The sequence below is a fragment of the Epinephelus fuscoguttatus genome, linkage group LG6, assembly GCF_011397635.1.
Source record: "Epinephelus fuscoguttatus linkage group LG6, E.fuscoguttatus.final_Chr_v1".
Classification (NCBI taxonomy): domain Eukaryota; kingdom Metazoa; phylum Chordata; class Actinopteri; order Perciformes; family Serranidae; genus Epinephelus; species Epinephelus fuscoguttatus.
The window spans coordinates 18,629,347-18,642,165 of NC_064757.1; the positions used below are offsets into that span (position 1 = coordinate 18,629,347).

The window sequence follows — 12,819 nt, forward strand, 5'->3', positions numbered from 1 at the left end:
ATAGACTTGGATGCAAGATGATACCGCTTTGTGACGCATGGTTTTACCGTCTGTTAGGACAATGCAAACGTCTCAGATTTATTTTTCAGTAAGTGAGTCAGTAATGATTGGTGCCTCCAGGCGCCATAGCCAGTGTTAGATTAATAGTGCAGAGAATAAAGGAAACAAATGAGTAGCGATACTCCTCATCAATTATGCCAGACAGCTCAAGCAGACATATTGTATAACACAATAAGAAAACGATTAAAAGTGGTTGGTCACTGCTAATTTCTTTTTGCATTGTGCCAAAAATCCCCCTCGGAGCAGCTAATAAAATTGAAAAGCCTAAATATTGATTCAGCGCAATCAGTAAATGAATGGCCGGGTAGCCCATTGAGGAGGGAGACAAACGCTTCCATGGTTACATCCAGGATCTCCAGTGTGATTACTGCGCTTTGTGTGGGTTTTTCTCTCTCCCACTGAAATAAAACAACAATTCAGGGGGAACTGCCACACATGGTGAGCTGGAGACCCTCTCATAAAGGCTCCGTTGACTAATCTATAGGCTTACTCGGGCCATAAGTAATCTTGGCACACTTAAAGTTGCGCACATGTGCTGTTACTGTTAAATCAACGCGCGTTGCCTGTAGCCTCATTGTGCTCTCGCTGCTTTGCGTATTTTACGCAGATGTGAACGCTCCATAGTTTATACCAGTTGATGGGGTGGGGTTTTTTTTTTAGTCCTTGAATAATTGAATATGTCCACCTTATCTCTAATTGATTTGACATGATGTCATCTCGGTGCGTCTCTTGCAAATCTCTTTTGTTACCTCCTCTGTGGTGCCTCAGCAGAGTTAAATCCTTTTTCTCACTGGGGAGGAAGGGAGGGAGCTGCTTCTGTATCCATTCAGCACTTACACCTGCTCTTCCTCAGCGCCATCCTTCACTGTTAACTGTTTCTGGAATGTATCTTTGTATGAAAGGCTGACATTATTGAATCTGTTGGACAGGCTCCACTCTTTGTTTGCAAAGATGCAGCCAAACTTGCCATGAAATTTTCACATTGTTTTCTTCCCTCAAACCTGAATCTGTATTTCCATCATCTCAAACCGATGGGTCACAGTCTGTTAGTCTGTTTTTGTAGATTTAGATCCTCCAAGATCCACACTTGCTCAGAGCTCAGGTCCTTTGTTTGTCAGTGTTTATGTCATCGCCTGGCAGGGGTCAGCCCCCAGTCGCCTGTGTGAGAGTCTGAATGTGATTCACTGGGCGGAAACTGTTTTACTGCCTGCCTCTCTCTCCTTCTGTCTCACCCCTTCTAATAGTTGCATGGTACAAAAGGGGATAGTGCCATAAACAGAGCCTGCTCATTGATGAAAGGTGCTGAAGTGTTGCACATTGAAGACAGGGTGAGATTGATGTTTGCTGGGAATGAGAGGGCTTGCGTTCCCAGTGTGTGGGGATAGAGGGGAATAATAGATGAAGGCACAGCTCTACATACACTTAACCACCCTGCAACAGGCTGTGCCCGCCTCCGCTGATCTGTGCACCATGGATCACTGTAGGGGGCTAGAGTTGTAAAGGATGTCTTTATTTGTTGAATGAAGGACATTTATAAACTTGAATTGGATCTTTGCATTGCTTACATAGATATTCAGTACATATTAATGATCATTTTTGGTGATCTACAGTAGTTCTGTATGACATCCTACACATATCTGCACTATTTATATTGAAACATAGGTAATTTGGTTGCTTTCTCGCATGATTTATGCAGCTAATATCCTCTTAATAACACTCAGGCCTGCAGAGAACAATGTTGATTTATATAGCACAAATCATGACAAGCAAACACAATTCAAAAGGTCATACTTGTCCTCTCCTCAGCAAGTGTTCTGCATTTACATTTTCATGATGTGGGAAAAGAAAAACAGCAGACCTCCATGCTACACCTCTTATTAGTTATGGTCTGGTTTTCATTTCCACACCTTGAGAGGGTAAAATGTTGCACCTACTTTCCCACTTCTCCCTCAAATTACAATTTCCCTCAGAAGTACCATGCAGGAGAACAATTCATAATCCCTTGGTGCAAGACAGATGTCTACCTTAAAACTGCCTGTTTTCATTATGCTGGGAGGTGACTGGGCTCACTGAATGCTTATTTGAGTTTATGAACCACAGGTGTCAACATTTTTTAAAAACCAAACCAAAGTTTGGAGCTTTAGATTCTTAGCCATAAACTTGTGCATGCATAGCTGAGATTTGGAGGGTTTCAAGGCTACGGGGTTCATTTAGTTGCCGTTTGGCATCAAAGGGTTGCACACAGAAATAGCCCCTATAAGTAGCTCCACTACACAGACAAACATAGAACACACTGTGTATACAAATATTAATACTAATGTTATATAAATCCTTATATACATGTGGACCCATCTACTCATAATATATGGGACTGATTGTGTTTGCACATGACTATCCCACTTGGTATACCCAATGGGCCTCATTTGTGTTGCCCATCCTGAGCCCATGTACTCATTTCCCATTAGGGCCCCAACTTGGACACACATGGGGAGCCCAAGTGGGACCTACATAAGTTGCCCAAGTGGGCCCAAGATGGTACCCAGGTAGCCCCAGAATAACCTTTGTGGGGCCTACATGCATATGTTGGCTGGGCTATAGAGATCATACCCCATACTTTTTAATATATCAATATTAGTGTTGTTAAAAATGATTGATTTATTGATAAAGTTCTGAATATTTTCTGCAGTATTTTTACACCAACAGCTGCGCTTTCTTAGCTGTGTTAAGATTAATGTTTACCACAGACAGTCTGCTGTTCTCTGCTACTAATCAAAAAAAGAAAAGCTGCTCTATTTTTTTAGTGAAAAATTCACCGTCATCTTTTCCCAGTGCTATCGAAAATGGTATAGAATATTTATGTCTTTCAAGGCATTGTATCAAAGTTAGAAGTTACAGTATTGTGAGAACACTAATTTATATTAAATGAAGCCCACTGAGGTTAAAAAGGACCATGGTAGAAACTGGGAGATCCGCCACCAGTTTACATACTCATGAGTTCTGGGTGCTTTTTGGACTTGACCAGTTTTCTAAGCTGTATGTGATTGCATTAGATTTTAAGTATGTGAATGATTTCAGGATCAATCATTCTAAAACAAAAGTTAGTTTGAAGCCATGTTATTCAGTGATTGGTGTCATTTCATTGTATTGCTTCTCGATTACGTGATATTTGGCCATTTTGGGGAAAAAATGCACTACTGTGGGCAGACAGTATAATTAAGGCTCTCAACTACATGACGAGACGTTGAAGAGAGAAGGAGCATGCTATAGGGTCAAAGAAGAAAATATATTACAGTCATACATCATACAATGTAGTAATGTGATACAATGCAAGGAAATGTCTAAAGAAAGCCATCCATACCACTACCTTAATGAAAATAATTAGATTTTAGTGCAATGACCTGATGTAGCTCATGTTACATTTGCTAATTTCAAATAAACATTCAACATTCACCAACAGCAAATAAGACAGGAACTATGTTAGTTCATAAGCGCCTTCCTGTTGGTTAACTCATCCGCCAACGTGTCTGGAAACCTTGATAAAGTTGATTTTAGATTTAGTGAGCGGACAAATTCAAGTCATAAATAAGTCTCTTATAATGTTCCTTGGGATTTTAATACTTTGTTTTCAAAAATCATTTGACAGGTCATGCTTACGCACAGGAGACAGTATCATGTTTAGTAGTTGTTGTCCTTGGAGCAGAGGGACAGGAAAGTGGTGGGCCCTCAGCGATGGCCAACAATCCTGAGGTCTCTTTAGTGGGTCTGACCAACCACATATTGTTCCCGGTGAGAGGATGCTGGTACGGTCGCTGCAGCAAACCCTCGGCCATGACCTTACTGTCAACTCTCATAACTGTACTCGCATACATACACACACACATACACATGCACGCACACATTGTTATGTGTCCCACTCTGTAGGGACGATGAGGTGCCCTCCCATAGCTGCCCAGCATCTCTGTGTCGAGTATTAAACTTGAACTCTGACCTCTTGGGATGTTAGTAAAGCCGGTGGCCTCAAGATAGGTCAACCTTCTTTCCTACCTGCTGTGCTGAGTATAATGCATGAGCAGTTTCTCTATTAGGTTTAACAATGATCAGTGAAAGGAACACCACAAATATTCAACTCATAACAGTCAAACATTAATTAAATTTGGGGTATTTTTACATGTTCACCAGATTATATAGTAATTGAATTTAAATCCAGTTAAACTAAAGCAGCTATGTTTCATCTCAACTTGCAAACTGCATGGAAAATCAGCGCAGGAAGCACACAGAGCAACATCCTTTTCTCAAATGTCAAAACATAGAATGAACTAAAAGGACGTTTACGGAGGCTGTTTCCTCTGGTTCACATTAGCTTGGCTAGACTCTGTACAAATTAAATTAAGTCTCGCAGACTGTTGAAAGCAGGAATTCTTTTTTTTTTTTTTTTGATCGTTGAATGACTTATTATCTTGAAGCAGTTAAACCTGCTCCGCAGCCTTACTTGATAAATGAATACACTGTTTGGTTGCTCTTCACTGATCCCTTTCTTTAAACGCGCAGACCCCCACATGGGTCCCTCTTTGCAGCCATAAATCTCCGTGAATTGTACCCCTCGCTTAGATGTTTTTGGGGGAGCCACGTGGAACGCATCCCATGGTGGCCCCTGCTTCCTGTCCTAATTTAGACAGGTCAGGTTGAGTGGGTCACACTTCGCATTTGGCTGGAAGGACATCATGGCTATCCATCCTTATACCCATCCTTCTTTGTTACCACCAATGCCTCTCACCACAGCCTTTGTGTGTGAGTATCAGAGAGACAAAGGGGGAGACACTGAAGATTCAGGGTGCCTATTTAAAACATAAACCTGTTGATGTAGGTCACCGACTCCGAAACCCTCTGTTCTCTCCATTACCTTTCCACCACATTTATCCGCCATCACCCACTATGTGTATGACACATTCTGTATTATTTCATCCCCACACACACTCATCTCCAACCCCCCCATATGCCCCGTCCTTTACACCAGCCCTTCTTTCTTTCTTTTCTTGTCTTTCTCTGTTTATCTCTCACTTCGGTCATTGTACTGTCGTTGGTCATGGCAGAGGAATTCCCCGAGAAGGTGGGGGTGGTTGATCCGAGCATGGCTGAGAGGTGGCAGGGTGTGTTTATTGTTATAAAAAAAGATGTATTTATCCACTTTCTTTGGATGCCTGTCATTATGGCTTTGTGAATAATACATCTTCAAAGATCAGGATCACTTGATGGAGATATGGAGAAAACACAGTCTGCTTCTTTTTTTCTTTCGTATGTGTTCATCCACATATATATATATATATATATATATATATATATATATATATATATATATATTTTATTAATCCCTGAGGGGAAATTCAATTTTTCACTCTGTTTGTCAATTACACACAGGTCCGAACACACGCACAAACTGAACTTATACATGCACTAAGAGATGTCAGAGTGGGCTGCCCATGACAGGCGCTCCGAGCGGTTGGGGGGTTCAGTGCCTTGCTCAGGGGCACCTCAGCCCAGGAGGTGAACTGGCACCTCTCCAGCTACCAGTCCACGCTCCATATTTTGGTCCGGACAGAGACTTGAACAGGCGACCCTCCGGTTCCCAACCCAAGTCCCTATGGACTGAGCTTCTGCCGCCCGCAGTACATTTTCAATTTGCGCATAAAAAAAATCTGAAGAGAGAAGCCAAGAATGTGATAATTATGCGAAATATTGCAAAAAAAGAGGAGGGAAAAACGCTTGGAGGAGATGAAAACATTGGTGGATCAATAAAAGGTAAATGTGACTTAGTGCAATGGAAACGGATTCAGCGAATAAATGCTGACTTACACTTACGTATGTATGACTTACCATGCATGCATGGCTTTTAGCACACTTACGCATGCCTACAGGGGCGTTACTAGAACTCTTCCAAGAGTATATAGTTATAATATTCATTCATTTTCCGTAACAGCTTATCTTGTTGGGGGTCTCGGGAGGATATAGCCTATCCCAGCTGACATTGGGCAAGAGGCGGGGTACGTCCTGGATGCTGAACTATGGCGGGGCTACCACATAGAGACAGACAACCAATCACACTCGCATTCACACCTAATTGAGTGTGGGAGGAAGCCGGAGTACCTGGGAAAAACCCACCCTGACACAGAGAGCATGCAAATTCTTGGGTTAGAACCAGGAACCCTCTTGCTGTGAGGCGAATGTGCTGCCTTGCTGTAAGATCGGTTGTTCAAAACTCTTTATTTTCATTGTTCAATATGCTCTCTGTTATAAAACACCCTTGTTTCCTTCATTTGAGGTTTGACTGGCACTGTTTTGATTATGTCATCTCCTTGCGCTCTTCTCTGCAGTAGCACCTGACTTTAAGCGCTACCTACTGTTTATCTCAATAAACAAACTCTCGCATGGCAGTAATAGATGGAAAACCACATAAATCTGCATTTTCTTTTGCCAATATTATGAAAGTTCAGTTAAAATTTGCACTACCTTTGGATGGAAACCCAAGTATTGTGGAATCTGCAAAGCAAAGCAGAGGAAAAATGTTTTAGATTTGGTTGAAAAGCTGTTAAATGCAAGATGAGATACCTTTGCAATTGATTGGTGTGTTTATGTTAATTGTATGACAGGATCTGCAAACACATGTATAATGTGTTCATGAACAATGTGTATGCGCCTCCACTCTTGTATTCACAGCCACATAACAAAGAGTTCTGTGAATGAGTGGTTCTGAATCTGTGGGACTGACATCACGCTTGAAGACCAGCTAGATGAAAGCAAAGTGCAGCACAACAGTTCTTGTTATAGTTCTGTATGATGATTAGAATCTGTTGACCACACTTGTTCAGGGATTTGTATCCTCCTCAGTCCTGCCATCTGGCCCTTAGTTTTCTAATGCTGCAAAGGCCTGAAAGAGCGGCTCTCCCACACCTACTGTACTGTGGATGTGTGTGCCGTGCGTGTCCTTGTTTAAGAGTGATAGAGTAGAGCTGAGAGAAAAGGAGTGAGTCTGAATAGGATGGTTTGGATTCTGTTGGGAGAGGAGGCCAGCATGCCAAAAAGTGGGAGAAACAAAAGAATAGAGGACTGTGGCAATTTTAGAAATGCACACAAAACACAAAAAGGAGCATGAGCGAACAAAAGCCTGCCCCTTAAAATTGTGTGCTGGTCAGTGAATCGTAAAGTCCCGCTTCTTCCTCAATGCAAGATACACTGCAGACAAAATACACCCCCGTTCTGGATTGCCTCTCTGTTTTGGGAACTCTTTTGAAATGCAATTAGCATTTCATCCAGGCCCAACCAGTTACATGCAATGAAGTAATACCCTTTCTAATTTGGCCCTTTGGTCTACGAGGCTGTGGAGAGCACAACCTTGTTTAATCCCCTGAAAGTACTTTTCTGTCTGCCTCCATCGCTGTGTGTCATACAGGCTAATCAGTCATCCAGTGCTCAAACTGGAAAACGTTCTAAATTGCTCACGCACTGGTTCCTACTCAATTGGAACCACTTTCCCTTTTCTATATTCTTTCCTTCCCACTATTCCTAAGAAGAAGAAAAAAGTCTTGTTTTTAGTTAGGGATGCGAGATGCCATTGGCTCAACTTAAGAGCAGCCGACCACGGCAGTGTGGACAATACCTCAGAAAAACTCTCCCTCTCTCTGTTTCTTTTTTCACAGTAAAATGCACACTTGATTGGCAGCCTCTTGCCCCTGAAGGAGAATTGCCTGGTTGAAAAGTATCCCCTGACAATAGCTGGAAGGCTGACCTCATGCATTTTTGTTCTTTAGAGAGGTATTCATTCAAGTGTTTTCTAGTTCCCCTTATGTGGAATGGCATAATTTGGCCGCAATTCAGCACGCTGCCATCCCCATTTCCCAAAAATGTTTCTCCCCTTCTTGTTGGACTAATGGTAGGTTTTCTGTTTTTCTCCTCAAAATAAATAGAATTCTGTTTTGGGGTAGAGCTCTCCAAAATAAGCCAAGTGAGTAACACAGAGTTTTTGTCAGATTTAATGATGTATGTTTTAGCTGTACTCGCTTATTAAGTTTCTTAATTTCTTCTCCCCGTCTTCTCTGTATGGCGAGAACATTCACTGATCTAAAAATATCAGAGGGAGAAACTACATGTGAAGTGCAATTATGGGCTTGTGAGTTGACCCGGTATGGCAGCCGCGGCTACGCCGGGCTGAGAACGGACGGTGGGTGGTTTCTGTGGTAGGGCCCGACACACATTGAGGCTGGTAGCATCGCTTAGCGTGAAGTGCAGCTCAAACAGAAAACAATCCAATAAACAGAGCAGAGGAGGCACCATGGTTTGGGGCTAAAGACATAGCTGGAGACTTATAAATAAAAACTGAACTAATAGAGCGGCCTTTCTATAAAAAGAGAAACATTCTGGTTATATGCATTAAATAACACAATGGCTTCATTATTTGGTTTTATTTTATTAGATTTGCTCTGTAATTTTGTATTTAAGGCATTATTGGCTTTCATAAACATGTTTTGCAATATATATTTTGAGCAAACTCTGCTTTTGCCTGCTCATATTAGACATTTTTCATATTCAGTCTGACCTCTGAAGAATAACCCGGCCATGTGACCACAAGCCACTTCCATTTTCCACTGTTTATATCCCAAAAGAATTGGCTCAGCAGTCACTCCATACATTATACATGAATATAGATTGATATATATGATGGCTTAATATCACCTCTTTCTGTATGCCGTCCTGCATACCACACCATCTGCCTTTGTGTTGCTGTTTACTCATCTGTTTATCTCTGTAAGTATCAGTCATACTGTCTGTTTGCGGGGTCGGTTTTTAGTGTGAATTTGTCCCGAGGAGGCACACAAACGTTCCAGGAACACTATTATATTAGCTGATGTTAATGACAGAGCAGTTTCTCTTTGTGGCCAGACTGACTCCAGATCACCGACCAAAGCTGTAAGATTGATGAATGAGATCCCACTGCAGGCCTCCCACTGTCAGACAACTGGAGATCACTTTCTGTCTGTGTGTATGTGTCCGTGTATGCGGGTGCATGTGACTAACTGCCAGATATAACCACAGACTCTTCACCAAGGGCGTCTCAGGACCAGGGAAGCCTCAGGGCAGGGATGCCTCATGGGAAAGCCCTTGATTAAAACTTACAGACTGTTATCCCACACACCCTCCACCAAAAAGGAAGTAAGAGTATTGCTTTCCTCTCTTAAGGCTTCCGATATGGAGTATTCTCAGTGGAATAACTAGGGGAAAGGCAAAGTCCTTGGCTATGATTATAGAGGCTGGTACTTTACCTCGAGAAGCTCCTAAAGAGCTAAAGTGGGAAAACGGGATGGCAGATTCTGTTTATAATGAGACAGTGAATGGAGGCATGATTACGTATAAAGGCTGCATGCTTAGGAACATTTCCGATAATGCTGAATAGGATGATAATGATATTACTTGTGATAACTAACTATAAATTTCTCATTGAATTTAAAAAAAAAATGAAAAGAATTATTTCCAACATTCTTTTATTGAAGAAGTTAAACAACAACATTAAACTGAACACAAAATGCACCAATGGAAAATGATAGTTACATTTTGAAGTGCGCAATTTTATCTCACAAATTGACATTTCAATGACAATTAAAAAATAAAAAAAACACTGTGCAGCCCTATTGCGTATACTTACGTCAATAGCCTGATTACCTGACCAACCAGACGGCACATGGCACGTGCTATACTGTGAATCCTGCAGTGTCACGCTTACTACCATCCTCTGACTGTTAAGTCTTAGGCTCGCAGTGAATAATTGATGCTAAAGATTACGACACAGAGGCCACTGTCAGGAGAAACCCTAGAGGCATCAGCGCTGGGCACTGACCCCAGGAGCAGCCCTGCAACCAGACACCTCCTCAGCACCTCTGACAGGGATATCCAATAGATCAGTGAGTGAGTGTGAGTGTGTGAGTATGTGGTGTGTCTGCAAGGGATCCAGTGTAATAGTTTTCTGTGAACCAGGCTCTTAACACCAGTAGGCTGCTTTAAAGAGAGCTGACAGGTGACGGAGTCAAACCACTGCTGACCAGCACTGATGTTATCACTGTGACGGGTCATTGTGGTTATCATGTTTGAGCCTGTTGGGAAGGCTGTCTGGTGATGAGCTGTCCATCACAGAGATACAGGAAAGAAAGATCAGAAGATAGAGAGGAGTGAGTGATTGCAAGTGGATACTGAAGGGATACTCTGCAGGAAGTATACATGTCTTTGTGTGCACATTTACATGTGTGTATGCGTGTGTTGCCTCGACATTGTTCCCTTTACCTTTGATCTGAGCTTAGCCGGTGAAACGAGTGGACTTAGTGGCACTCCAGTTGTAGCTCAGTGCCCAGCGCTAAGAAACTTTCCTGGCAAGCACAAAGCCTGCTTATGCAAGAGAACCATAATTCTAAATGACTCTGCATATTGAAAAGAGGAAAAAAAAAGTTAGCTGGAAGTATTATTTGCTGGACAGAAATGGTTATGGCGAAAGCAGGTTCAAGGTCAAGGATTAACGAGATAATAATCAGATTTAAATAACAACTTTAGGAATTTGTTGTTTGTGAGGAATGATTCAGGATTGTTCCAGGGCAAAGGTTAATTTTCATTTGAGCTTGATTTAAAGTGGAAGCAGACAATTTTTCAAGAGTTTTTAAACGGATGTTTTGACATAATGTTGCTGTTGTGAAACACAGCCCCCAATGACTTCATTTAGAATTTTCTCAGTTTTTGGATTCTTTGTTCTCCGTGGAGGCATGCGAGAAAAACAAGGTTATCTTACTGAATTCAACATAACACAGGGTGAGTAACTGATATAGAAATGGTCATTTGGGGGGTGAAGTACTCCATTGAGTGTTTATATACAGCAAAAAAACAAAGGTAGTGTAGGTGAATGGCAAAAAAATAGGAGAGGGAAAACACCATCGCCTCAATATCAAACACAACAAACAAAACTGAAACTAAAGCTGATGGCTTGTTAACATGACAGCTCCGATGATGTCACTTAGGTGAGACAATGTAATTCATCATCAGAACTAAGCAGACAAACTTGGAATGCATTAGAGAGGCAAACTTACTACACAAGGATGTGGGCTTTCTAACATATATTTAAACCTTTATTTCATTCACTCAGACTTTTATTTAAGACTCTGGAAATCAATTGAGGGAGACCCTCACTTTCAGTGATGCTGAGCATGAACAAAGACATTATAAACAATCAATAAGCAAACAAAGACTCATCATTCATATCAGTTAAAATGGATATCAGATCATACAAAACAACAAACAACAATAGCATAAATGATCACTAAGAGGAGAAATACAGCGTTATAAACATGCTAAGGTGTAGATGTATAGTTAAAAGCATTTACACTCAACTAAAGCTATATCTTAAATAAGGCATTTAAACAGCCATAAGGGTGGCAGAGTGTCTAAGTTCAAGGTCTGTTGTAGATTATTCCATGTATGAGGTGCACTGTAAGAGAATGACATTCTTCCTAGTTCAGTTCTGATTAAGGGAGTGTGAAGCAACAACCTATTCTGTGAAGGAGTACCAAGATTTTGTGAGGTCAGAGTTAAAGGGATGAAATAAAGGGTGGAAGCTTAATAAAAGCTTTATAAGTGAACACATACCAATGCTGTTCCTGCCATACAGAAAACCAAGACTTGTTTTCAATTTCAGAATTTCAATATGGTGCTTAAAATTAAGATTGTAGTCCAGCCAGATACCAAGGTATTTATATTGTTCGACTCTCTCTGTGGATGTGCCATTTGCAGGATGAATATTGAAAGACTCAGTATGAGCAGCCTTGGTGAACAACATCCATTTGGTTTTGTCTGAGTTAAGTACTAACTTATGGTTATGTAACTGAAGTTGGAGCAAATCAAAAGACGATTGTAGAAATTCAATGGCAGATTGTGCAGATGCTGTAGAACAATATAAATCTGTGTCATCCGCATACAGAAATTTACAGGATTTTAGCGGCGGGGGGGCAAAATTATATATGTTAATTGAAAACAATATTGGCCCTTACACTGAGCCCTGTGGGACACCTTTAGTTTAAAAAAAACTGGAATGAACATCACATATCTTTACACATTGCAGTCTAAGAGGTTGTTTTCAAACCACAGGCAGCTGACAGAATCAAAACCAGTACGGGACAGTTTTTTTTAAAACTAACAAATGGTCAACTGTGTCAAATACCAGAGACAAGTCTATAAACAGAGCAGTATAAGACATTTTGCTATCCAGGGCTAGCGTTATGTCTGTGTGTGTAAGGTTGCCGATATGGTACTGTGCATATGCCTAAAACCCAACTGATGGGGAGTGAGTACAGAAAATAAAGAGAGATAGGATCTTAGTTGATTATTTACCAGGGATTCCAAAATTTTAGCCAGCAACATAACAGATAGCTATGGAGTTGCGCAATGGTTGACACACTTTCTTTTTGCTGTAAATTAAGCTTTCATTTGCCCAGGAGGTCTTACCCTGTGGTGGACAGAATTGCATAGTGAAAGCAACGCTTGTGTATTTCCATTTTAAGAGTACTTTTAACAATGCATTGTTGTTTTGTTGTGGATTAATACAATGATGTGCATCACATATACAGCCTGTGCTAGGCTATATATAGTGCATAATACATATTTATTGGACTCTGTGTGTGTTCCAGGAAATAAAATAATGCAATATAAAAGAGAAGTCAGCTGACTGAGGTTAGAGTC

At 41.1% G+C, this 12,819-nt stretch overlaps 1 protein-coding gene across 1 annotated transcript in view; it reads left to right on the forward strand.

The window, feature by feature from the left end:
• adgrv1 (adhesion G protein-coupled receptor V1) overlaps nucleotides 1–12,819 on the forward strand; it is a 129,946-nt gene that overhangs the window by 502 nt on the left and 116,625 nt on the right. The window lies entirely within an intron of this gene.